The 24645-nt window shown below is 37.5% G+C and overlaps 1 long non-coding RNA gene across 1 annotated transcript; it reads left to right on the top strand.

The window, feature by feature from the left end:
- The first annotated feature begins 2394 nt into the window (after positions 1 to 2394).
- Positions 2395 to 10241, top strand: LOC130574270 (uncharacterized). Its single transcript, XR_008965413.1, has 4 exons — positions 2395 to 3673; positions 4044 to 4126; positions 5727 to 5821; positions 8542 to 10241. It is a non-coding gene; the product is annotated as an uncharacterized LOC130574270 (long non-coding RNA).
- Positions 10242 to 24645: the final 14404 nt, after the last annotated feature.

The following is a 24645-nucleotide window of genomic DNA, read 5'->3' as shown; positions in this document are numbered from 1 at the left end:
TAAAAGCATGTAAAACAAAATTTGATGCTGAGAGTCCTTAACTGCACTTCTAAATTTCCAGGTATTTTTATACTTCTGAATTTCTCAATGGTTGTACTTCCTGGTTTTATTTTTAGCTGGCTTTGTTATTTCATGTTTATCTTATGCAGTAGTTCTCCAGCTAGTCTAAATCTGTATGTGATCCTTGGAGAGATGGCTGGACACATGATATAGATTCACCAAATTTAGGAGCAGTAAATTTCAGTAATCAGCAGTCATCTGTTTCACTTTAGTTATTAATACTTTGCATTGCAAGAAATGTAGTTCTCCCAGTCTTTTGCCATGGTTATATGGAGAGTATTGTTGACATAATCAGGAAATAGTTAACACACAATCTCTTTTTTTTTTTTTTTTTAAATATCAAAGTTTGTGCTACCAAAACGCTAAATTGGTACAGTTACCTCTGTTCAAATATTCATCTTTATGTTCAGAGAATTATTTGAAGCATTGTGAATTATTTTAACATCTCTATAATAGTGTTAGAAATATTCAGCTGCTTGCTAGAAGGTATAGGTGCACCTTTTGTACACAGAGAGTGTGTATAAGCTTGGTCCTGAATTACTGCACTTCTTTGAAGTGAAGTGAGGCAAATTTATTGCTGTATTAATCATTTAATTTTTTTTAAAGAAACACATGCAACCCTAGCACAAAATTGCTAGGTTAGAGACAGATTTTGTTTTTAATTTAATTTAATTTTTTCTTTTTAGAACTGCAGTCTTAAACACAAATTTAAAATCTCACTGTTACTTCAGGAGAAGAACTATCAAGGTGTAAGTTTATTCTCTTAATTCTTCTTCTTCTGACCACAAAGTAAACCTCAATTAAGTTGAGTGAATTAACTGAGTATCATAGGTTATACCTGAACCAAATAATAATGCAATAGTAGCCAAAAGTACACTGATACCTTTAAAGTTAATGTTCTGAAATATTTCAGTGGAATCTTTTCTTCTTTTAGAAAATACATGCATATCACTTTAACRGCTGCTGACCATGATTGAGAAGGAAAGATGGTTCCTTAAAAAAGAACAAGAAGGCAGGAGTAAAATAATATACTTCTAAATCTAAGATTTAATAATGAGCAAGAGTGATAAATCCTAGTATGTTTGCAATATGAATATTGCAGTGTTGAGAAAGCATATGACAAAAATTAAATGAAACTATTGTTTAAACTTGGAGGGAGGATTGTAAACAGCGTGCGAGAAAGATACAGCTACATACACTTTAAGATGTTAATATCTTAGAGAATGGAAGGATTAGATTTCTTGGTAGTGAGCAGTGAGTTTTTCTCAAATTCTGTCTTTTTCCCGGATTAGTTCAATAAAACCCCAAAAGTGTTTTCAGCAAGCGTTGAACTGTCAGTGTGTTTAGTCATGTTTAGTGGTGTATTAGTGGCACTGTACTGTGAGAGGAGAGCTTGGCAAATTGATCAGCAGTTGTCCAAAAAGCTACACTGCAAAATGTCCTTTGTAACAGAGAAGTAACTTACTCTGGTAATGGAATGTACAGAGCAGGACACACTTATCAAAGATGTCCCATTTCATGTTCTGCCATCTCACTGCAAACTGTCTCATTTCTAGTTTTCACTAAGCTAACCTGGGAAAACTGAGACATGGATATATATTTGCCAGTGCCGGGGCTATGGAGCAGAGTAGTACAGGTTGACAAATGCAATGCTTTAGACGATGAACACTTAAGTCTTTCACGTTCATGTTCAGTTTTATTTTAAAGTGAAATAAGGTTTGGAAAGGGTCACAATGAGCAGTGAAGCGATAACCTCGCTTTCATACTGGATCTGTRTTGCTTTGCATTAATGAGTAAGTAATAAAGGCAATGGAATATGGTTGTGTGCATTGGTGTATAACACTATCGACAAGGCAGATGTTTTGGCCAAGAAGTATCAAGAAAGTGCTTGTACTGTATGAGCAAAAGGCATGAGGTTAATGTTTAATTTTGTATCATGTTCTTGGGTATTAGAGAAAATATACAGTGTTTAATACAATGACCTTGATACGTCCAAGTCACTGACCTGCCAGTCCGATTGCAAGCCTAGTGGTACCTTCGGGATACAAAATGTTAACACAGAGGTTTAAGGAACTTATTAGTAGTTATAGTATCATTTAAGGAGTTTATTAGTATGTATAGTAGCTAGAAATTGACTTGTAGCTAGTTTTCATAGGGTCAGAAAAGATTAGGTTTGGCATGGTATTGTTGTAAACCATACACAGTAAAATCCAAAAATTATATTTTATATTAGGCTTGGTCTTTGATAAATCAACTGAGAAATACTGAAATCAAGGAAAGGCTCTTTCATTGCTTGGGAACACTCCAATTGCTAAAACAAGTATAAATACACACACACACACACACACAGTCTCTATTTTAACAGTTCTAGTAGGTTTTTTCAAAGAGCATTCCTGGCCTGTGTATGTGAGCCTGCTCTGTGGAATTTCAATTTTCATCTTCAGAATCCTTCCTTGGCAGAACTCTTGTTTTTAGGGACTTGGGAAATGTAATGGAGCGGCTTGCATACATGATTCCCAGCTCTTATTGAGGTCTCCTTTTGTCTGTCTGTCTCTCATTCACCCTCCTCTTAAGACACAAGGATGAAGGTAGGAGAAGCACTCTTGGTAACAACTATATTGATTTTATGACCTAAACATAATGGTGCACAGCTTCTGGATCTCAGTAGATTTCTGGCTTAGGAATCTTAGACTTCTTATCTTAGACTTCCTCCTTTCATCCTTTTCCTGTTCTGCAACTCCTTCTCTCACGTACACTGCCTTTAATTTTATGTGAAAATTTGCTTATTCTGCTTGTAGATGAAATTGTTTTAATAGCAGTGTAGAAAATATATAGTCATGTCATGTTGAATTTTGGGTTGGTTGGCTTCTTTTGGAGCATTCTGTAGTAAAGTTTAAAAARTAACCAGCAACAAAGCACTCTCCAAAATAATTTWWAAAAAAACAAAGGAAAAACACAAACAAACAATCCAGAATTGTGTAATTCATGTAAGGTTTTGTATTCATGTTTTGTATGGGTGGGTGGAAGTACCTGCAGGTTTTCTTACATATGTATTTACTGTGGAAAATAGCATAATAGTTCAGCAAAGTTTTCATTTCATGGTGTGTATAGTTTAATTTTAGAGGGATTTAGTTATGCAACAGGAAAAAAACCTTCTATACTTAAGCTAGAACCTGAAAGCAACCAGGCAATTTAAAGAATAGTATCAGTTACACTTGGAGTTTCAAATTAAGAATTTGGCCTAAATGTAAAAATGAGAAATGCACTTCCAAAGGTATTAAATGTGGCAGCTGTCTCATTGAAATAATATTCATTTGGTCTTTTAAGGTAAATCTATAATTACAAAGCAGTACTTTCTCTTGCTAGAGAATATTTTTTATATACTTTTTCCAGAAAAGTTAATCTCCTGCTGCTGGCCAGCGTTTTTACTCAAATCTATCTTTATCTTTGCCTTCCACTTTATATGTGTGTGTGTATATATATATATGGTGGAGATTTTATCTTTACCTTTTCCTCTCTTGGCTTATGCCTAGCAGAGTTTCTTCATGGGGGAAGATGAACTGTCAGAGCATACCTTCACTGTTTAGGTTTATTTTGACTTTAATTCACCATGGTAAGTTGGATAATTGTGCCTATTTAATCTAGTTTGCCTATTTCAGCTTTCTGATTTAAACAAACATAGGTAGTAAGAGGTGGGGTGGGGGTAAGTGTAAATATAGCTGTGCAAGTATAAAATATCCTGGAAATGGCTCTTTGATACAGTTCCTAAAGTTAGCATTCCTACCTGGATAAATGATATAAAAAGTGTTGCTCCAGCTTAACACTGGCAATCTCACTTTAAATTGGCACATTTGTGGCAATGGACTCTTCTAGCAGATATTGTCATCCTCTATWACTGTAGGAACTAAAACAGGAAGGGAGAAAAGAAAAACTCCCTGATCTTTTCCCCAAGTGGCCTGCCAAATCTCTTTTTGTGCTTTCAGATAGCCCTGTTAATTTCCAGAAGTTATCATGACCTGACTAGAAGGCTTATTGCAATGGAGTGGAGTGCTTGGGTCCATGCTGTGTAAGTAGCTTTTGTCTTAAGAGTTTAGTATAAAAATGTTAAAGATGGTATAATTCATGTTATCTGGGGAACCAGTAAAATGACTGCACTCACTTAAATCTCTGGCATACTTCTAAGAAAATGATAACTAGCAGGGATGTGAACTCCAGATCTCTTGCCTTCTTCAAATAAAGTAGTATGGTCATTCTGGTCTGGGGTCACATGAATTCCTGCTCTTAACAGTAAGTTGCTGATCTTGCTAACAATCTGTTGTGGGTTTTTTTAAATGTATTGTTTTCCCTAAAATTAATTAAGAAGACACTTTTAAGTCTGTCTACCCAAAAATTGCAGTAAGGGTAAGCTGCAGAACCGACTAATGGTTTGAGGACTGATACAGTAGTTGAGAGAAGCATGTTTCGAAATTAGCTCTTATTCTCTTACATATGATTTTTTTTCACGTCCAAGTTTCCAGATGACCAAAAGTATAACCCAGACTTTTTCGTTTTCTTTTGAAGTAAATATCTGCATAATCTTTAGTTCCTCTAATCAGATACACAATTGTCCAGTTTGTGTTTCATGTCCCATTAAGGTACTATGCACAGTTGACAGTAAAGTCTAGAGCTTCAATGTAAATAAACAGTCAGCTTGGCAATGGACAGATGTTTTATAAACATTGTGTAGTTTATTAATACAGCTGATGTTACTACATGAAAGCTAAAGTTCAATAAGAAAATTCTGTATTTAGTTCTCAGTGTATGTTTCTATTTCCTTGAAGCATGGTAGACACCTTGGCATAACGTAGCAGCACATAATGGTTTGTGGGTTTTGAAAAGGTGCAGGCCATATTGTGCTGCCTCAAAAATACAAGGATTTCGTCACCCTGAAGAGACATACCACTTATGAATTAGTCAATCTTGTGATGCTGATGTCTGTCATACTTTAGCAGCACGTAAATATTGGTGTTAAGACTGTAAATATCTCCAGTATTAACTGTGCTGCTGAAGTAAGGCTAGCCACTTCTGCACGCGAGTTGTGGAACAGGACATTGCATGTATTTCCTATGCCTTTTTGTTAATATAATTTGTATATTGTTTGTTTATGAGCTATTTCCTAGGTTTTGTTTGTATTTTCATTTATTCAGAAATTATATTTACAACTTCATAGTATCTGTTGGTAAATATAGAATAGATACATATATAACTTTKCTTTGGTATACGTGAAAAATGAACTTTTTAAAGAAGCCATCTCAAGCTACACCTGTCTAACAATGCTTTGGTAAGTGTGTTTATATTTTTAAAACTACAAAAATTACATTACTTTGTCAGTATTTCTTTACTAAAGCTCTTAAAACTGTGTTCCTTTTTACAGCCTTTTCTAAATTAGTGGAACTGGGAAATTTTTGGTCATGCTTTTTGCAAAGAGATCTCAAAGAAAAACTGCAAAACTTATTAAAATGCTTATTAAAACTTATTAAAATTAGCAAAACTCATTAAACGCTTTATTTCTTAAACCACTGGGCTATAGACAGGCAACAGTTTTATGGTGAGAAGTTTAAACTGTGTATCTGACTGAATTTACTATTTTTTTTTTCTCATCTTGCACTAAGATTTTTCTCTTGCAGGAGAATCTTTCATTGAGATTATTGAAATTGCTGCAGTGAGAATGGAAATCACTTGGGCTCCTTTCGTTTTAAAAGCTGGATGCAAGAACTGTGTGGTGAGTCAAATGTAGACTAATGGTTATGTAAATGTCACTAATTTTAGATACAGATCTGAAAGTGTGTTTCCTTTTAAGATTTTATTTTCTTCGCTATCATGACTCAGTATCACTTGCTAATCTAATTTTATTAGCCCTGTTGTATTTTACCATTTAAGATACACATACCTTATTCAAATAGTGTTCACAGATTCAACTTAATATATCATATAGATGTTTTAAAAGGAGGAAAAAAGCTTATCTGCACTGGAGATCTGTTTTGATTTTAGCCTTCACAGGCCTGCTGCTGGTGCAGTTCCACAGGTACAAACACGATGTAGATGAATATGAATCCAAGTTGTTATGATTCGTAAGTTTGCATTATTTGACCGTATTTCCCAATTTCAGCCTGGTAAAAATCACAGTCTGTTTGTCTACTAATGCTGTGTATTTGAACTGGTAGAATTACTGATGGCTAAATTTCCAATTTACTTCAGACCTGAGCAGCTCTCAGCAGCAAAGCTATTCAGAATTAGATAGCTCTTTTCATAAAGATATTAGATAGTTCTTTTCATAAAGAACACTTCTGTGTGCACATTTACCTACTACAGGTCTCTTAAGATATATGACCAAAATGAGGTTGACTACTTAGAAAAAATATCTGTCTGGCTTAGGGTTGGATAGCTTTCTCATTGACTTTCTTCAAGTAGCACTATGCTGTACTTGTTTATTGTAACTGCTTAATATTAAAGACCTGCAAATACATTTCAACCCTTTGAAAGCTTAGAAATGCTTGAAAAGACCAAAATCTGAGAGTTACAAAAGAAAAAGATATTATTCTTCCTCTATTCCACTTCTCTTAAAGGTCACTGATTTTTTTCAGCACGCTGCTGACTGGTGCTTGCAGCAGTTGCTTTTGTACATCAAGTATTTTGATTTACCCAGGATTTTTCCCAGGGACCTCTCTAAGCAGATGTGAATCTTAAGAGCTGATCAGAATCTTGAAAGCGTACAAGTCAGTCTATTTGCATGTCTTTATAAAATCCAGTGGCTATACCATTTGTTCCTGACTACTTCATTGTGCCTATGTTAGCCTTTGTGCGAAGAGCGAAACAAACTGTGCTTCCTTCTGGTTCACCATGCAAACTCCTATCACCGGCACAAGGGCAGGAAATAGCAGGGAGCAGGAAGAAGCAAAAGGGCAAAGGTTGGACTGTCTTGTTTGGTGGCCCTAGCAGCTTAGAATAGTTCAGTGACATGGTGAAAACACACTTTGAGCATTTGCAGAACTAGAGTTCAACTGAGGAACCAAAGTTCCTGTCTGGATTAAGAAAACTACTTCAAGTGCTTATGAAGGCCTACTCAAATTATTCCATTCCTACACCCTTGAAAAGGATGTTACATTTCTTGCATGGTTCACAGGTGGCTTAATATTAGCAGTTACATTTTCCTGATGTTTGCCTGTATGGGTGGTGCCATAGGCTGTGGCTTCATACTGAAGCCATAGGCTTCTCTTCATATTACAGCTCTGGGGTCTTAAGGTCTGTGTCTGGTACAAGAAAGAAAAGCTCACTGTTTTCACTTCAGGTGCTTGTTTTCTGCTGGGCTTAGGAACTGTATGGGAAAAAGGTGTTTAATTCATATAGAAGGGGAAGAAAATATAGACCTGCTTGAAAATCAACTGAGACTAGTAGCCGTATGTGAGTGAAGAYACCTAGTGTATGGAGTAGGTCTAAAAATCTGATGTTGAAAGGTTGGAGCTGAGAACAGATTTGGGAAGGACAGATCTGATGAACTGAAAAATCAGAAGGTTTTAAATAAATTGAGCAAAGATTTGGGATTTTGTTTGTTTCTTGATATTGGAAGAAGCAGCAGCCTGACAGAGCAGATCTGGCTTGAAGAAAAGAGAACAAGTCAGGCTTGGAGAAAGGGGCTTGCTCTCCTCAGATTATTCCCAACATTCAATAGAGTGCTCTGCACTTCAGATCCCAAAGGGAATGTGGACTACTAAGTAGTAGCTTTTCCTGTCATGGGGAAAATCATTGTCAATTTCATCCCACTCATCATATTCCACATAGAATACCCTCAACTACTTCATGGATTTTGGTCCTGAAAAGGAATCCCAAAATAAGAGTAGTTGAGGATATAAGGGACATCTCTTTGGAGATCGTCTAGTTCAAACACGGTCAGGCAGAGCAGTTTCTTTAGGGCTGTGTCCAGTAGGTTTTGTATATATTCAAGAATGGAGACTCTGCAGCCTGTCCTGTTCAGCTAGATTTTTTTGCAGTTCATTTTGTACCTGTTGCCTCTTGTCCTGTCACTGGACACAACTGAGAAGAGCCTGGCGCTGTCTTCTTTAGTCTCCTCTACCCCCACGAGCAGGCATTTAGACACATCGCTGAGATCACACAAACACAAGCCTTTTCTTCTCCAGGCTGGCGGTCTCAGCTTGCTCAGCCTTTCTTCATGTGAAAGATTCTTCAGTTCTCTCATCGTCTTTGTGGAAGTAAATAAAATGCTTCATCTAATAAGGGGAATTAGAATTCAAAGGGGGAAATGTTTTGGGGGGGACGACAAAGCACAAGCTAATAACTGTAAAAAGAACATTAAGATCACAAAATGAAACACGAAGAAGTTAGATAACTCCTGCATTAAGATCCTGCAATCTTCATTTGCCCCCTTGTGTCAGTGTACTATGAAGCCATCTTCATGATCACACAGAATATTTAATCTAATTATAGGATTGGCCTGGTGTGGTGCTGGACCGTGGAAGATATTTGTGGACTGTGCAAGAAAGAAGGCTGATGTTCCTATAGGTGCTGCAGAAATTAGTAAAAAAAATCTGTAGGCAATGGAACWAATGGCTGCAAGTAGAGGAAAAGAAGTCTTCATGGTTATGTCAAGTGAGAATTCCTAAGAATTGGATGAGATATTTATTTTTCTGCCTTTATTCTTGCATGATGCTGGACAAGTTAGCAGGCCATTGCTTCTGTAGTGCTTATATTGTGCTTTACTTTAGAGGTGTCTGATTTAAAATTCTCATGTCTGAAAGAAACACTGGTGGTTCACATTGGTAGCTGAGGTTCTTAGGAGTTGTTATTTGAATTAAAATAATCTGTAAAGTTACACCTGCTGACAGTCTCCTGCCTTCTTAAAGGGTACCTCAAACTATTCTATACTATGATAGTTTCTACACCTCCATGTCACATTTAAAATAGGGGTAATAGACACATACCTTGAAAGGCTGTTCGCTACCTTTGTTGAGTACCTGTACTACAGTAATGCATTTTATTGTGGAATTTTCTATGGCATTTATTAATTCTGATTTTGGAGGAAGCAGTGAGTACTGTGCATCTTGTAAAGACCACATCTACACTCAACTTTCCTTGTTACCAGCTCAGGCTGAGAAGCAGAGTTTCCATGCTGTTTATTCASGGTGTATTTCTGCAGTCCTGTCAACTCCAAAATACTCTGATTTGTGTCCTGTCTTGTCACTGTGGACTGTGACACTATCACACTGATGTATTCTGCAAATATAATTGTTATTATCATTAAACGCTTGTGTGTGCTGTTTTTTGAATGTCGTTTTCGTAAGTAATATCTTCAACATTTTGCAAAATCTTCTGTACGCTAAGGGTAATGTACACGTTTGAACTTCAGCATATTTGACAATAAATTTACCTGAGAAGATCTATTTTCCAGAAAGAACAATCTAGTTAAATTGTAACAACTGCTTAATGTACAGTGATAAGCACTGCATCTTTAAAAATGTGARGTGACTTATGTATTTGGGACTTCTACAGCTATTTTCTTCACATTTCAAAGGCAGTTTTCTTGTTACTGTATRAGGCATGTTTTGCTAAGTGAGAGTGGTATGCACTGGAAAGTTAGAGATCTGAATATGTTTCAGCTTTTCCCTTAGTCATGGTATCTTGTTAAATATGAGGGAAGTCTCTTCTAATCAGGTAGCAGTACTAGCAGTAATGATTGAAATTTGAGGTATTTATACTCCCTTTATATTCATCACAACCTACTGTCAGAGAAGTCACAAGAAATTATAGAAATATATCYAAAGTGGTGAGCTGCTATTTTTCCTGTTTAACAGCAGCAGCAATTCTTCATGTAAAAACTAAATTTTTTAAATGTACTTGAAGAGAAACTGATGTCTGAGATATAAGTGAATCTCCTTTCTAAGATGGCAGTTCTAACTGTGTATCAGAATAAAATATTAAACTATAAAGAGAAATAAGAAAAAAAATGGGAAAAAAATGCAATGGCATGAGTGACTTTGCTCATCTTTCTGTGAGTGGGATAATAATAATTGGAGTTCTACTTTTTTACTCTAAATAGTTTATTTCTGTTAGAAGTTTTTTAGTGGTCATCAGTTAATTCTCTTATTTTTTCCACATTTTATTCACTTAAAATAGCTCTGTATTTGTTAATAAATTAAATTAATCTTATTTTGCTTCTGTCTCTTAATGTAAAACTTGAACCTTATGTTCAAAAGTTCTGAAATTACCATATTAATTATAGCAGCATTTATTCAGTTTGTATCTTCAAAGCATACAGTACTGGAGTAGGTAAAGGTTGTCTTAGTTTCTGTTGAGAAATAGGAATAATATAGTGTTTTCTTCTACTGTTTATAGCCATAGGAATCAGACACAGATAACTTCCCATTTCCCTGTGTTTCTGCAGGGCAAGCATGTGGCATTATTGCCCATAAAGGAACTTTCTGTCAGCAAGTTTTACACTTTTAAGTGGTTTTAGAAGTAAAATGTTTTGGAATTTCTCAACAAATACTCAAAAAAACTTTAAGTATTATAAAATTTGAATCATATAAGGCATAAATTATAGCATATAAAGCCTCAAATGTATACATTTTTAAGGTTTTCTTGAAATAAAGGCAAAGGAAGAGCTTCAGAGGTTATATTATTTGACCAGCTAGAATAATCAACAATAATATAAGACTRTGGTTTTACAGCCTCGTGATTCTTGAGCCAGACAAGTTTGGGAATGAGTCTTCTTGTTTCCTTCACTATTGCTCTGACTGATATTTCTTTGGTGGTTTCACTGAACGACTTCAGGTTCATTTTTCGTAAGTTCAGCCAGTTGAGTGTGCTTGCTCTAAGCAACAGTGCTGGTACCAAGAAAAGTACCCTCTACTCCTGAGATTTGCMCTCCAGTTTAAAAGTTCATTTTCATTGCTTAGATCACTGTAAGGAATGCCCAGGGCCTTATTCCTCCTTTCTTGAGAGTACTACAGACAGACTTTGCCTATCTGCTCTTTAAATCAGTATCAAAGGCTCAAAAAACATCTTGGTCTATCTCTTTTGTACAGAAGATTGGTATCAACATATGAAAACAGCACAAAAATGTGCATTTAGGTATAGGTTCTTACCATATGGAAGCAGCTATACCATATCTTTCCTGTCATCAAGACAATGTGAAGGTTTCTTTTCCAACAAGCAATATCTGTTACTTTCAGGCACATCAAAAAGTATATTAATGCTATATTATCAATCTATGATGGAACTTCCAACTCAAAAATACGAGATTTCCAGTAGTATGAGACAAAGATGCTCAAGAACTCCAATGTTTTGGAGGTATGGAATCTGTTAAATGACTGATGCTACAACCAGTTTTAAAAAGTGCATGAATGGTAGATGATACAGTCAGAAAAAGGATTTCACTGCAGATTTGATAACATCRCGTAGCCAGACAGCCCCCTGTTGGTTGTACTGTTGTGGAGTTCTAGAAAGGACTCGTGCTTGAATTGAGCTCTTCATTACACTCAGCAAGCTATATTTTTCAATCCCATATCACAAATAGAGAAAGAGGAGGGAGAAAAAAACAGTGTGTGCTTGTAAAGACTAACTTTGAATCAAGTGTTATTTCTTGTGTATAAGAAATGTTAAAGCTTGGTTAAATAGCGTATCTGCACACAGTTTCTTAATGCCTTTGTACAAGATTATTTTTAAATAGCTGTAGTGAAAATGTAGAGCAGTACTTTGTCCTTGTGATAAAACTTCAGCATATTTCACTATCACATTTACAGCCTGACTAATGCAAGTATTTTAATAAAGTTCTATCAAGAATGCAGGGTTTTAAAACCTAAAAGTTTGTAAGCTGGCAATGAACTAGCCAGGTACAACCTTACTTAATGACTGAGACTCTTGCAGGCACATCTGTGAGAGCTTCTGCTATTTAACTAGGTACCGTTTTGCCAAGGGGCTTGGGGTTTTTTTAATCACATTTGCTTCGCTTTAGGATGTTCTTTGTATATGTTTTAAGTTGCTACCGATGCAACTAGCTCCATACTTGTAGTTCATGTTTTCCCATGTGTTGAGAATCTAAGGAAGTAGTTATTCAAAAGAAATAAATGTCTCATGCTGACAACTGCAGGACACTTATTAAGCATGTTGGCAATTTTTCTCTCCAAAGTGTTTGTAAAGAGAAGCTAAAATATCTCTTGTAATGGTCACAGTATATCTGTGTAGCGATGGAAGGTTGTAGGTACTGTATGACATGTAGTAMTGGGTGATGCAAGGATTCCAGAAAGAACTCTGACTCAGAGGAAAAGGATCATCTGCTATGAGATAAAAAATACAGAAGTTATCACTTTCTGCATCAGGTATGGCCAAGGTTATGATAGCTTATCTTTATTTAAGGAATTGAATTTGTGGCTGAAAATCCATAGCTGCAGCAGTGCTAGAGCAACTGATGTGAGAATGAGTTTTCTACTACAGCACAGAAGACTAGTACTATGCCAAGAAAACCAGAATGCTTAAGGACTTTTTCTTACCCTCAGAACATGGAAAAAAATCAGTTATGATCAGGTATTTTGGAACAACTGGCAGAAACAAGAGGGTAAGAGCACCTGCTGTGATTGAAAAGAGGAATGGGAAAGATGTGGATAGAACAAAGAGTTGGTTTAAAGTTGTCATGACTTGCTAAAATCCCTCAGAAGAATTTTAAGAAACTGGCTGAAACAATCTCAAGGCCAGGGGACTTTTTCACAAAACAGAAAACCTGGGTTTCAGAAGCCTGAGGAGATTGAAGTTCACATCTCCTGCTTCTGAAAAAAAATACCTGGTGGAAGTTACCCACAGATGGTCCAAATCTCTCTTGTTAAATCAAGGATATGTGCAAAAAAGAAATCACAAAACCATTTTATTCAAAGGTTGTTGGCAATGATAACTATTGCTGTTAGCAGATGAAAGCAAGCTGCAGGTAGGATTTCAAAGGGTAGCAGAATTTGCTTTTATTGGACTCACTGTGCATGTTACATATTCTTTTCCTAAGATATTTCCTGAAGTAATGGTAAAGTGAGCATACAATAAATTTAAGTACCCATTAAAGCACACTAAAGGAATACCTTATGTTTCCAGTAGATGAACACTGAGATAATGAAGTATTTGTGAATYGCATCACTGTCCTCTAGTATGCCAGAGCTCTGGGTTCTATTGCTAAGAGAGCACCACTAAAGGTGGCTTTAAACTGCTTTAGGCTCCTTAATYTGCTGAAAATGGAAAGTGGGGAGCAGCATTAAAGAACTTCATTGCTGTTCAGCAACCATTCAGCAATGGGATTCACCTCTTCCCTCCTGCAGTCTACCCTCAAACTGCTTTCTGCTTTCTGTGTTTGGAGAAGTTTTTTTTGTGTCTTTGGATTCCAGGGGTTTTTTTTTGTTTTTTTTTTACAAAAGCATTTACAATCCTCCTCATAAATTAACAGCATAGGTAAGAGCATGTTCTAGGTTGTAGAAGATTCAAATAGCTTATCCTGTTGAGAAAAGTTTGAATATTCCTTTTCTGAGGAGTGGTCACTTCGTTTCTAAATTAGGATTGAACTTCAGACCTTTGTCATGGGTCTTGGAGTATCTTTAATTTTTAGTTTGTTTAAGCAATTCTAGCCACTTAGAACATACAGATAACTTGCAGAACTGTTGTATTGTGATCCCATCATTTTATGCTTATTCAGGCAATAAAATAAGTAGCCTGACAAAAATGGCTGCCTACTGCTATGAATGTATCTCAGTTTCCTCTAAAATGGCAGGTTTTTCCCTTTAGCTGTGAATAACTGTCCAGAGCAGTGGACACTTTTAATGGTAATTGACAGAATCCTAACTGTTTCTCCAGTTTTTTTCTTATTTACTGCAGGATTCTTTTAAAAACAGCACCTGGTCCTGTTCATTTATAGTGTTTGAGTTTCTCAGGCTTTTAATAGGCTCTTCTTTTGAAACACTTAGGCCTGGGGAAACTGCGAATCCCCATAAGGCGCATCCTTGAGACAGAGGCATCCTTCTCTGTCACCCTCTATGTTAAAACCAAATTATGTATATCAAGCTTCTTTAGCTTTGACATTTTCTTTCATCTGCCTCTTGATATTACATAAACAAAACAAAAAAAAAACCTCATGAATTCTAATCTCTTTAAGAATATTTGTAACTCTTCTGTGGATGTGTTGTGCATTGATAGACGAGTGCTGCATGCAGCCATTGATACCTGTGAATCTGGTACTCTTGAATGGCAAAACATTGTTCAGCAGCACCTGTGAAAGCAATAACTGCTTTTTTTTTTGGTGCAGAGCAGTGTTAATCCCATCCCCTCATTGTTCAGACTACCAGTGGCTACAAAGAACTTTTCATTAGACAATGATGGTAGTAATTTTATTTTTCACTAATCTTCATTAGTCTTTTCTTACTTTCTTAGTTGCTTATATTAACACTTAAATAATTGTTAAGATGTGGTTTTGGTAAGAAACTAGCATTTCTAGTTTGTTGGGTTTGCAGTTTTTCCCATTGGTTGGAGAAATTGCTTTGGCCTAGGAAGAATTCCATGTCTGTGCACACCCCATGAATGAGCACGACCTCCCTAGCATTCAGACACTCGCTGTGTAATGTAGTGGTGTCATTAAAGACTTCACTTGACTTGATGAGCATCGCATGAATCTTCTAACAAGGCTGAGCAAGCACAACATCTTGCTGTAAGATGTCACAAGTGACACAGGCACCTGGCCTCTGGTTCTAGTTTGCCTGAGCAGAAACACTTGACAAAGACCAGAGCTMTTTTGCTTTTCTAACTTCTTGTCCTAGGCTGTCAGCAAGTCTCCTAACATGCCTAGACCTTGATTAGATGGAGACAAGGAACAGAACATTTGCAAAACATCCTGATTTTATCCTACATATCCCCAGGGAACACCAGACAGTGCAATGATACAGAGCTGGAATTTTCACGATACGTGATATACAGTTCTTTGATTGCTTGGCAGCCATAATTCTGGAGAAATTATCACTAACAATGTGACACCTAAATTAATTATGGTAAGGCTGAATCACCTCTGAGTCCTTAAACTTCATCAGAGAAATCCAGCTCTTCACTGTCAAATCAGGCACAGAATCACCCCTCATCAACTTCAGTGGGTGTCTGGCCTTCAGTATTGATTCAAACATTCCCTACTCTGCTGGGACTGAGAGATCATTTTTTATTCTTCTGTACAGTTCTGTTTGGCTGTACATCCTACGCCAGTAGGGAGGTAGGTGTGGTCCATACTAGGGCAGCTTATAGAGTTGGGAACKTCCTGCATTTTTCATTATCTCACAAATTCAGAAGTGTTAAGGCTGGACAAGATCTCCAAGATCTCGAGTCCAACCATTAACCCAGCACCACCATGTTCACCACTAAACCATATCCCCAAGTGCCACACCCTCATGTCTTTTGAACATTTCTAGAGATGGTGATTCCACAACCTCCCTGGGCAGTCTATTCCAATGCCTAACCACCCTTTCAGTGAAGAAAGTTTTCCTACTATCTGACCTAAACATGTGCTAGCACTATTTGAGGCCATCTCCTCTCAACTTGTCACTTGTTATCTGGGAGAAAAGACCAACACCCACATTCCTACAACATTCTTTCAGGTAATTGCAGAGAGCTTTTTTTTTTGTTCCAGGTAACAAGCAACAGGAGGAGAGGAAATGGCCTCAGGTTGTATCAGGGGAGGTTTAGGTTGGACATTAGAAGGAATTTCTCAGAAAGGGTGATTAGATATTGGAATGGGCTACTCAAGGAGGTGGTGGAGTCACCATCCCTGGAGGTGTTCAAGAGAAGTTTTGGATGTGGCGCTTGGTGACATGGTCCAGTTGACAGAGTGGTGTTCAGTTGGTTATAAGTTGGACTTGGTCTCGCAGGTCCTTCCCAAGATAAGTGATTCTGAAAACTACCTCCAATGAAAGCAAATATTGACACCTAGAACAAAAAGATGCTGAAATTTTATCTCTGCTGCAGCAAAAATTACTTTCTGAAAATTAAGGTCTCAAATAGATTGTAAGTATTGCCACATCTAGAAAGGAATTTAGATATAGTTTAGTAGAGAGCATTTATGGCAGGAGCGACATTTGCAGATACAGACATCTTCAAAAAGAGTATTTCCTTATGGGTTTTCAGAAGCACAAGGAGCTATGCAATGCTTTGCATTCTCTTTATACAGACAATGTTGTACACACTATTCTTAGACCCCAAGACAAGTAAATACCAGTTGCCAAGTACAGGCATTACAAGAGCATAGGCTTTCCAACCCTGCAGACCTACATGCCCTCCAGCAAAGCAGCACAAGACTTTGAAAAGGACAACTTCCTTGTGTGTAGCAGTTCACCTACTTTTTTCATCCACATGGCAATATTTGACTATTGCTCTGGAACATTTGGAATGTTTTTAAAGTTCTACCTCTTCCTTTCAAACACTGAAGTGATTTTATAATTGTGTTAATTCCAACCAACTGTCACAGAGATTTGTGTATATTATTTTAGTCACTCATCGACTCCTTTTGGTCACAAGGTGTTTTATGAGAGCACCTATGCAAAAGAGATCCCCTTTTTATCTTAAAAAGGGGAAAGGTGATAATGACAATTCCAATACAGTATTCATTTTGGCTGTCCCACATCTCAAGAGATGTAAATATGTACAGCTAAAAGATCAGATACAGAGAAATGTTTTCACCAGCAGCTTTTCACTACCAAGTCAGAATGCCCTGAGAGCTCTGAGCTTTCGAAACAGTTATTTCCACACTGTTACCCACCCTGCCTGAAGGAATTGTGTGGTCTTCCTAGCAGGAGTCATTGCCTCCAGTAGAAGACCTGCGTGCTTGTCACTGCCTATTCCAGAAGAACAAAATCCCACATATGCATGCATGTCCTGAACACTCAGTAAGTGATCTAAGAACTGTCTTTACATCCTTCACTCATGGCTTTATCATGATCCTGAGGGTAAGACAAGAAGTCAGCATGGATCCCTCCATGGAACAGAGATGATCCAAACCATAGCAGTCTCATGTTCCATTAGTCTTCTATGACTTGACATACTGTTCAGCTTTTCTATTCAATCTCACAGCCTACCTCAGAAACTCATTGAGAGCATGGGTCAGGGGGTGATGAGGCACTGGCACAGGTTGCCCAGAAAAGCTGTGGAAGCCCTATCCCTAGAATTGTTCAAGAACAGGTTAGATGGGGCTTGAAGCAACCTGGTGTACTGGAAAGTGTCCCTGCCCATGGTGGGAGGGTTGGAACCGGATGATCTTTCAGGTGCCTTCCAACCTAAACCATTCTGTGATTCTATGAGTCAGATTTTCAATACCTTAGCACAAGATGCTGCTACAGCACAGCTTATGAGGCCAAACTGTAGTCAACGGGGGAGTCACTCAAGTGTCCTGTGCCTGCTAGTGCATTTTCCAGCCAGGTTCTGCAGGGAGTCTCTGAAAGATGAGTCTTGCAAAGAGATGATCATTTGCCCATCATTTTTACAACATGTATTTTTAGAGATTTCAGAACTGCATATGGACACCAGTGAAGTCAGGATGCACTATCACACTTTAGTTGTCAAAGAAAACTTATACAGTAAGAGCAGAAGGCAGTTTTAGCCTAAGCAATGATGGCTGRCTAACATTCTGCTATATCGGGCCATGCAGATACAATTTTTCATTTACATTATCAACTATATTTAAGCTATTAATGTGTTCTGGGGTTGCACAGTTTACTGAGCCATCTTCAGAAGATAATGTTTCAAACAACTATAGATAGCAAAGGARTATTATGTGGCTTAAGGATAGATTTGCAAATGGAGAAAACAAAAGGTAAATCGGTTTGTTCCAGGAGATACATTTCTAGTTTATGACAAATTAGGAATTTACTGATAGGGTTAGTGCTCACCATACTGCAGCAGACATTGAAACAAAAAACACCAACAGGACATAGCCAGTAAATATCCAGGAGGATTATCACCCCAGCACTACCAAAACAGTGCTGATATTCTGGTATTCAAGTTTGTCTATTTGACCTCCGAAAGCTCAGCTTTGTTACCAGATGTGAGCTATCAACATGACTAATCCATCTGATGTCTGCATCCTGCAATGTTTCACTTCAGTGCACAGAGGCAGAAATTATCTCCTAGAGAGAAATTTTCTTCTTCAGGTATGCAAACTGTCACTGGAAGATATTCTACAGATGCATTAACCTAACACGTTGGAAAAAAATCTAACATCCCTATAGTTTCATGAACATTTAAGTCTCCTGTCCAGGTTATTCTATATCATTTCCAGTTTTGTTTAGCAGCTGTTACCCATCYATTTGTTCATCCCTGTGAGATCTGCTTTTTATCCAGTGGCATTTAAATTTAACTCTGGCCATTTCTGTTAACTGTCCTCTCCTCAATACGGTAAGTTGTGTTTCTTTGGTCCCACAAAGGCCATGACTTCTTGACTCCATGACTAGTTTTATTCCTTAACTTCCTCTCTGTAATGGGAAAGAAGTTAGTTTGCAACCTTCTGTGGATCTCTGCCTGCCATTACCACGTAGCCCCTTCCTTTTTTCCACCAATACCAGGCTGAGGAAGGGGCTGAAGACATAATAAAAACACAAAGATCAAAGGATAGAAGGATCAGTATGTCTTCTGTTCRTTGTTGAATACAACATTGTAAATAAACCAGTATGTCAGGGATTATTTTATTACTCAGTTTAGATATCACTGGGGAACAAACAAAATCCATAGACTAGCCTTTTCAGAAGCTCCTCAATGAAAGCTACAAAATGCCTTTGAAATTCAAAGAAAACTCAGTTGCTGACTCCAAAGTACTAGTGAAACCCCAGACTTGTTTCCAATCTATTGCCTTTTAGCAATGGAGGAGAATCAGGATGGAACTATGTTGCAATGTTTTATTCTTCACATTTTCAGAAAGCACTCAGCTGACTGCTGTAACAGTAACTTGCTTAGAAAGCAAAGCCCTTATTTAATTTTCTACAGCAGACTTGTACACATTACTGTTTCCAACCTTTAGGGCTACATTCATCATCCTTCTGAAAAGAAAGAAGATTCCAATTATTGAACCATTCCATTAGAATGAAAACAGAGTAGAAATGGAGGAAGAATTCTTGGAAAAATTGACACATCAGATCACACTTCTGGGGGTTATTTCAGCAGAAACTACATGATGGTCTGGAAAGCTGACTTTTTTTTTTTTTTTTAATAGAAGTCAGATTTATTTGTATTTTATATGATGACTAGTGATTTACATCTCACCCACCCATTTGAGAATATTCAGGGCTCCAGGCATATCTCCAGCCAGAACCAGATTATTCAAATAATTGTTGGTCCATCCATTTACTAGTTACAACAAGGCCTTCTGTGACTAATTATGGCCTGACTGCAGCAGGAGAGGCGGCTTCAAAGAATGGGAGTCTTCAGACACACTAGCAGTTCCCTTGGTTCCCAAATTCATTATTTATGTGGATTACATTGAGTTGACAGATTTAACTGGGCTGTTGAAGATATGGTCAAAAGAAGCAGAGTCACTCCCTTTCCTTTTATTGTCTTCTGAAGACATAACAGTCATATGCATCTGTCATTAGAAAGAGGAAGTTCTCCATCACTGGACTTCATTTGAGGTTTTATATGCTGTTTCAGTAGCATTTGGGAAAAGATCAATAYAATATTTGGTAGGGAGTTGTATTTCCTCATGATGCACTGTAAATCTTTTATTGAAGATACTCCCACTGTTTATTGTTGAAAATCGATAAAAATAAGCCTTGTAAAGTAAAAGCCTGGCAATGGTTCAGTACAAATCAGAGGGMAGGAATAAGAGGGAATGAGCCTCCCTCCTCTTGGATAACTCCCAGCTTGTTTCTCAATGAATATTTAGTAACACTTTCCAGCAATCTGGGAACAAATTTTTCTTTTTTTTTTTTTTTTAAAAGTATTTGGAGTTATGAATGCTTCATTGTGAACTCAAACAGGACTTTTGATCCACTTTGGTGGTTCTCTGGTACTGAATTTAGCTGTGGATCAAAACGAAGTATCACCCAGGTTGTGTGGGATATACCTGAGACTTACCCACTCCAGAGCCTGACAAAAGCACATCAGCCTTGCCTAGGTTAGATTAAAGGAACAATTTTTGAACACTGGAAACCAATCAAAATAGGTAGAAACTGAGAAGAGCTCACTGAGCAAAAAAGCTTCTCCAAAGTTAACTGAAGATACTACCTCTGGGCAGGATGTAGTCATTCCAGTATCATTGTTTTGCCCTATGGCTATTAATTTTTCATATACAGAATCATAGGAAGGACTCTTCTACTACTTTCATGAAATTCAATAATTCACATAAGTGAAAAAAGGTTCAGAATTATTTAGTAAACGGGGAAACTGCCTAGTACTGAGGCCAGTGCAAAGAGATCAGTCTTAGTCTAAATAGTATCTTAGTCATACAATTTCAAGAGCTTTATTTAGACATATATTCTTAGTCAATTATACAATCATGTGAGAGCTGAATGCAGAACCTATTAGGATGCAGTGACTGCATTTCCCAAAGAAACAAAAACCCTCCTGAACTGTCATATTGAAATYAATACCCAAAGAACAAGAAGGTATTTCACAGTAGACTCTCCTTCCTGGTATCAGTAGGTTACTGAATAATTCAGGTGGTAAATAAATGACATTTCCCCAAAAGGGATAAGAATGACACAAGAGAGACTTCCCAGTATGTTAAGAAGCAGGCAGAAAGTTACTTAAAAACACAAAAAATGTAACCAGTCACTAGAAAAGGAAGTGAACACAGTGCAAGAACAGGGGAATGCAAAAAGTATGTGGTACCTCTATCCTGCTGGGATATCCAACAGGCACCACAAGATTGTAATGGCAAAGTCCTTGATGGTCTTGAATATAGAAATATAGAATGAAATCCAACCATAAAGGAGGGAAAAATGATTAAGATGAGAAAGTGTAAAGCAATTCAGGCATTGTCTTTCTGAATCATCCACCTTTTGCAAATCCATCAAGCTGTCACCTGGTTTTAGATGATCTCCTGCCATGTAAACTACAGTCCCTGTGTRTGGGACAGGATGATAGTGTTACCTCAATGTTCCGTTTCCCTTCCCTCTAGGGCTCTGTCTCTGCTTGCCTGTTAGAAAGCAACAGAGAGCTCACTGTGAGTGCAGCAGCTGCCCCTGCACTGTGGCAGTCCCTTTCTACAGCTCAGGCAGTGGAACAGTTCACACATTTCTGCTGAATCCAGAGAAGAACAAAAAAGCAAATACAGGAGTTAAGTTTACTGAAACCAGCTAATTTTGCATCTTCCCAGGAAAAAAGGAATTCCCTTAAGAAAGCTCACAATGACTGGAGGAAGTGGATTATGTCAGGGATAACAAATTACTTCTCTGGAAATAAAAGTCTAAATTACTCAAAATCCCATTTCCTCAAAAATAGAGCTAGATGTGAGGAATCAGAGCTTCTGGTTCTGTCGCATGTAAAAGCACGACCAAGTCACCTACAACACGCTGCTAGTCTAGCAGAGATTGTGTTGTGAGATACCAGAGTTAACTTGCCTGCCAAGATTGGGTGGAAGTACTCAGTTTAGTACATAATCTGGTTTTGACAAAGCACTTGTAGTTCCCATCAGCCAAATTCACTTGCATAGCTGTTCCCTTCTGTGTGAACAACTCTGCTGAGCATACACCACGMACTGTGCTTTCTGCTGTATCCCTGCTTGTTTGAGGCTTCAGAAGTGAAGGTGCAGTAAAAACATTGGACACTACTTGTACATTCCTGCCTAGGTGCCTGCAGGTTATACTGCATACCAGTCCAAAGACGGCACACAAAAATTGCCATCCTGGCTCATCAACACTTCACAGTAGCATAAATAATCTTTCAAGGTGGAGGCCAGCTGAAGATGCTCTCAGTAAATTGATGCTAGTTTTATAATTTGTCTGCAAATTAACATAATTTTACCTTTCCTCCATAATTACTGCTATTTAGTTGTAGCTTGAAGCTACACAATACCTGTAGCTCTACCATCACTGCTTCCTTTTTCTGTCTAGAGAAATCCAGGAAGGTGCTTTCCTTGAAGAACCAGCTTCAATTAAATCAATTAATTCAATTAATCTTCCATTAAAGTCATGGTTATCTTACTGGTATCAGTCAGACATTTTCAACACATTTCTATCAGGTTGTTCACACAAATGCTCTCAAACTTATTTAAGGAACTACCAGTTTAAAAAAAAAAAAAAAATGAAAGCATTGTATAAGAGCCTAGTCATGTTCTCTGCAGGCACACAAAGTGACAGAAGGTGATACTTCTAAGTTCAGAGCTAAGTAAGAATAAATGCTAGAAGAACCCTGGGAACCCAAGCTTTTTGACGGTCATGTGCTTTGCTTCCAGAAGAAGCCCAGAGTTACAGCACACTGTTACCCAAGGGTGAGGTAAAGCACATACGGTTCTTCACATGAGAGCAACTTGCACTGGTATATTGTCCAGAGCCAAATATTGCATTCATAGAATTATTCTAGTGCTAAATAAGAACTAACCCATGAGGGGAACCAGAAAGTGTCCAGCCTATCATAAATCGTTACTGAAATGGTTGTATGAAATACTAATTTTTTCARAGACATGGAACATGTGTGATGGCATGGGTTAAAACTTCCGGGCTCTTTAACAATTGAAATATTTCATCTTTTCTTTCACTTTATTTAAAAACAAACAAACAAAAAAAACACCCCACCCTCAAATATCAATTTTTCAAGTGGCTGCTTCAGTAAGGAAAACAAAGTCACTACTTTTGTGGTAGGTGAAACAGTGTAACTCTTACTATGAGGGGTTCTGAAACTAGTCTCAGCTTCCATCACAGTTATTTGTGATCATTTAGAGCATGTCTAAATACAGCCTCAAGTCCATTTTTTTAACTTTCCCTGTAAAAAGTTTTTTGTCTTGCGCTTCTTATTATTATTGGCTAGTCTCTCCACCTACAATATCCACAGTCAATGACTCCCTCAATAATCAACATTATTGTTTCCAAACAAAAAGTGTTGTCTCTGTAGCACAGCAGCCTGTGGGCATGGTCATTCCACACAGCTTGTCTGCTCTGACACCCAACAGTGGTTTGACCTCAAAGCCCACCATGGCACAGGCCTTTACTGAAGGTCTCCACAGAATCATGGAACAGGCCAGGCTGGAAGGGAACTCGAGAGATCATCTGGTCTAGCCTTTCATGTAAAATGGAGCCTCCATGACCTCATTTAGTATCCTCTTCAAAACTTGCAATGATGGAGACCCATCTGTGGGGAGGTTGTTCAGTGAATGATGGTTCTCACTGTAAGAAATATCTTAGTTCAAGACATATATGAACATAATGACATTACTAACAAAAAAAAAAATCCCATTTGAAATGAAAGCATTCACTCTTACATTCCTCAACATCTATTACATTACATAACATGTAGGCAGCTTAGGAGATGTGGTCCCATAATCACATTATTCTCAACCCAGACAGCTCTAGAACAAGCAAAGAGGACCTCACTGTTTCTGCTGAACTTCTGAACTTGGGTCAAGCTGAAATGCCCCAGAGCAGTAGCCAAAGAAAAGAGATGTTAATAGTGGCACCACCTGTCTGGGAAGATCCATTTCATTGAAATTCCTTGGGGTAAAAAATAAAAAAAATGAGTCCCACTGCCCACCCTCATTATCAAGTGCTGCAAATAAAGTAATGCATTCACATTTTAAAATGAATAAAAAGCCAGATTTAATTGGTCAGCCAAGAAAGCTCAGTGGAGTTCTCCTGGGCTATTTGTAGCCTTGGGAAGATGGTGTTTTATCATCAACAAAAATGAGATGCAACTAATGAATCCCTGAAGTTATTGCTGTCTTCTTTCCCTGCCTTGAAAGAAGGACAAAAGATTCTTAATTTACAGTTTCTTTGATTTACCTCTCTCAGTACCTGAGCGAATTTCAGCATCTTTACAGATGGCTAATATTCCCAAGGCTTTTAAAGACGCTTATGCCAAACCTTCCAACTGTATTGTACTTAATAGGCACCAAAAAAAATCCTTTGTAACATTTTATTTAAAACTGTACAAACTCTTTCATCTGAAGGACTGTTTATCACATTTTCATCCTTTTATGGTTAAAGCTCTAAAAATTAACTGACCTTTGGTTCACAAAGACCTTTATCATTTAATTCTCAGAACCAGAGCAACTTAATGACACTGGAGTGGGAGGAGAGGACAGAGGTGTGTTCTGCAAGAGACATTATTTCACACACCTCAGCAATGGCTTTCACAAAGCCATACAGCAGTACAGCTCGGGTTGTTCCCCTTATATTGTTCTCAGCCAACTGCAAGAGAGTCAGTGAGAAGTAGAAGCACTAATCAATTATTGGGGTTTGCATTCCTCTTCCAGCCACTTCTCCAAAATGTTGGGATGACAGTTGCATCAAGATGCTATTTCTTCATGTATTACCATGTTTTTAAAATCTACTTACAGATTAGCACAGAATGTAAAAACAATTTTCTAGAAGGAATTGCTGAAGCTTTATG

The sequence above is a fragment of the Malurus melanocephalus genome, unplaced genomic scaffold (genome assembly GCF_030028575.1).
Source record: "Malurus melanocephalus ecotype Western Australia unplaced genomic scaffold, MMel_1.1 scaffold_78, whole genome shotgun sequence".
Taxonomy (NCBI): domain Eukaryota; kingdom Metazoa; phylum Chordata; class Aves; order Passeriformes; family Maluridae; genus Malurus; species Malurus melanocephalus.
The sequence above is the reverse complement of the archived record's forward strand: the minus strand, read 5'-3'. Positions and strand labels throughout refer to the sequence as shown.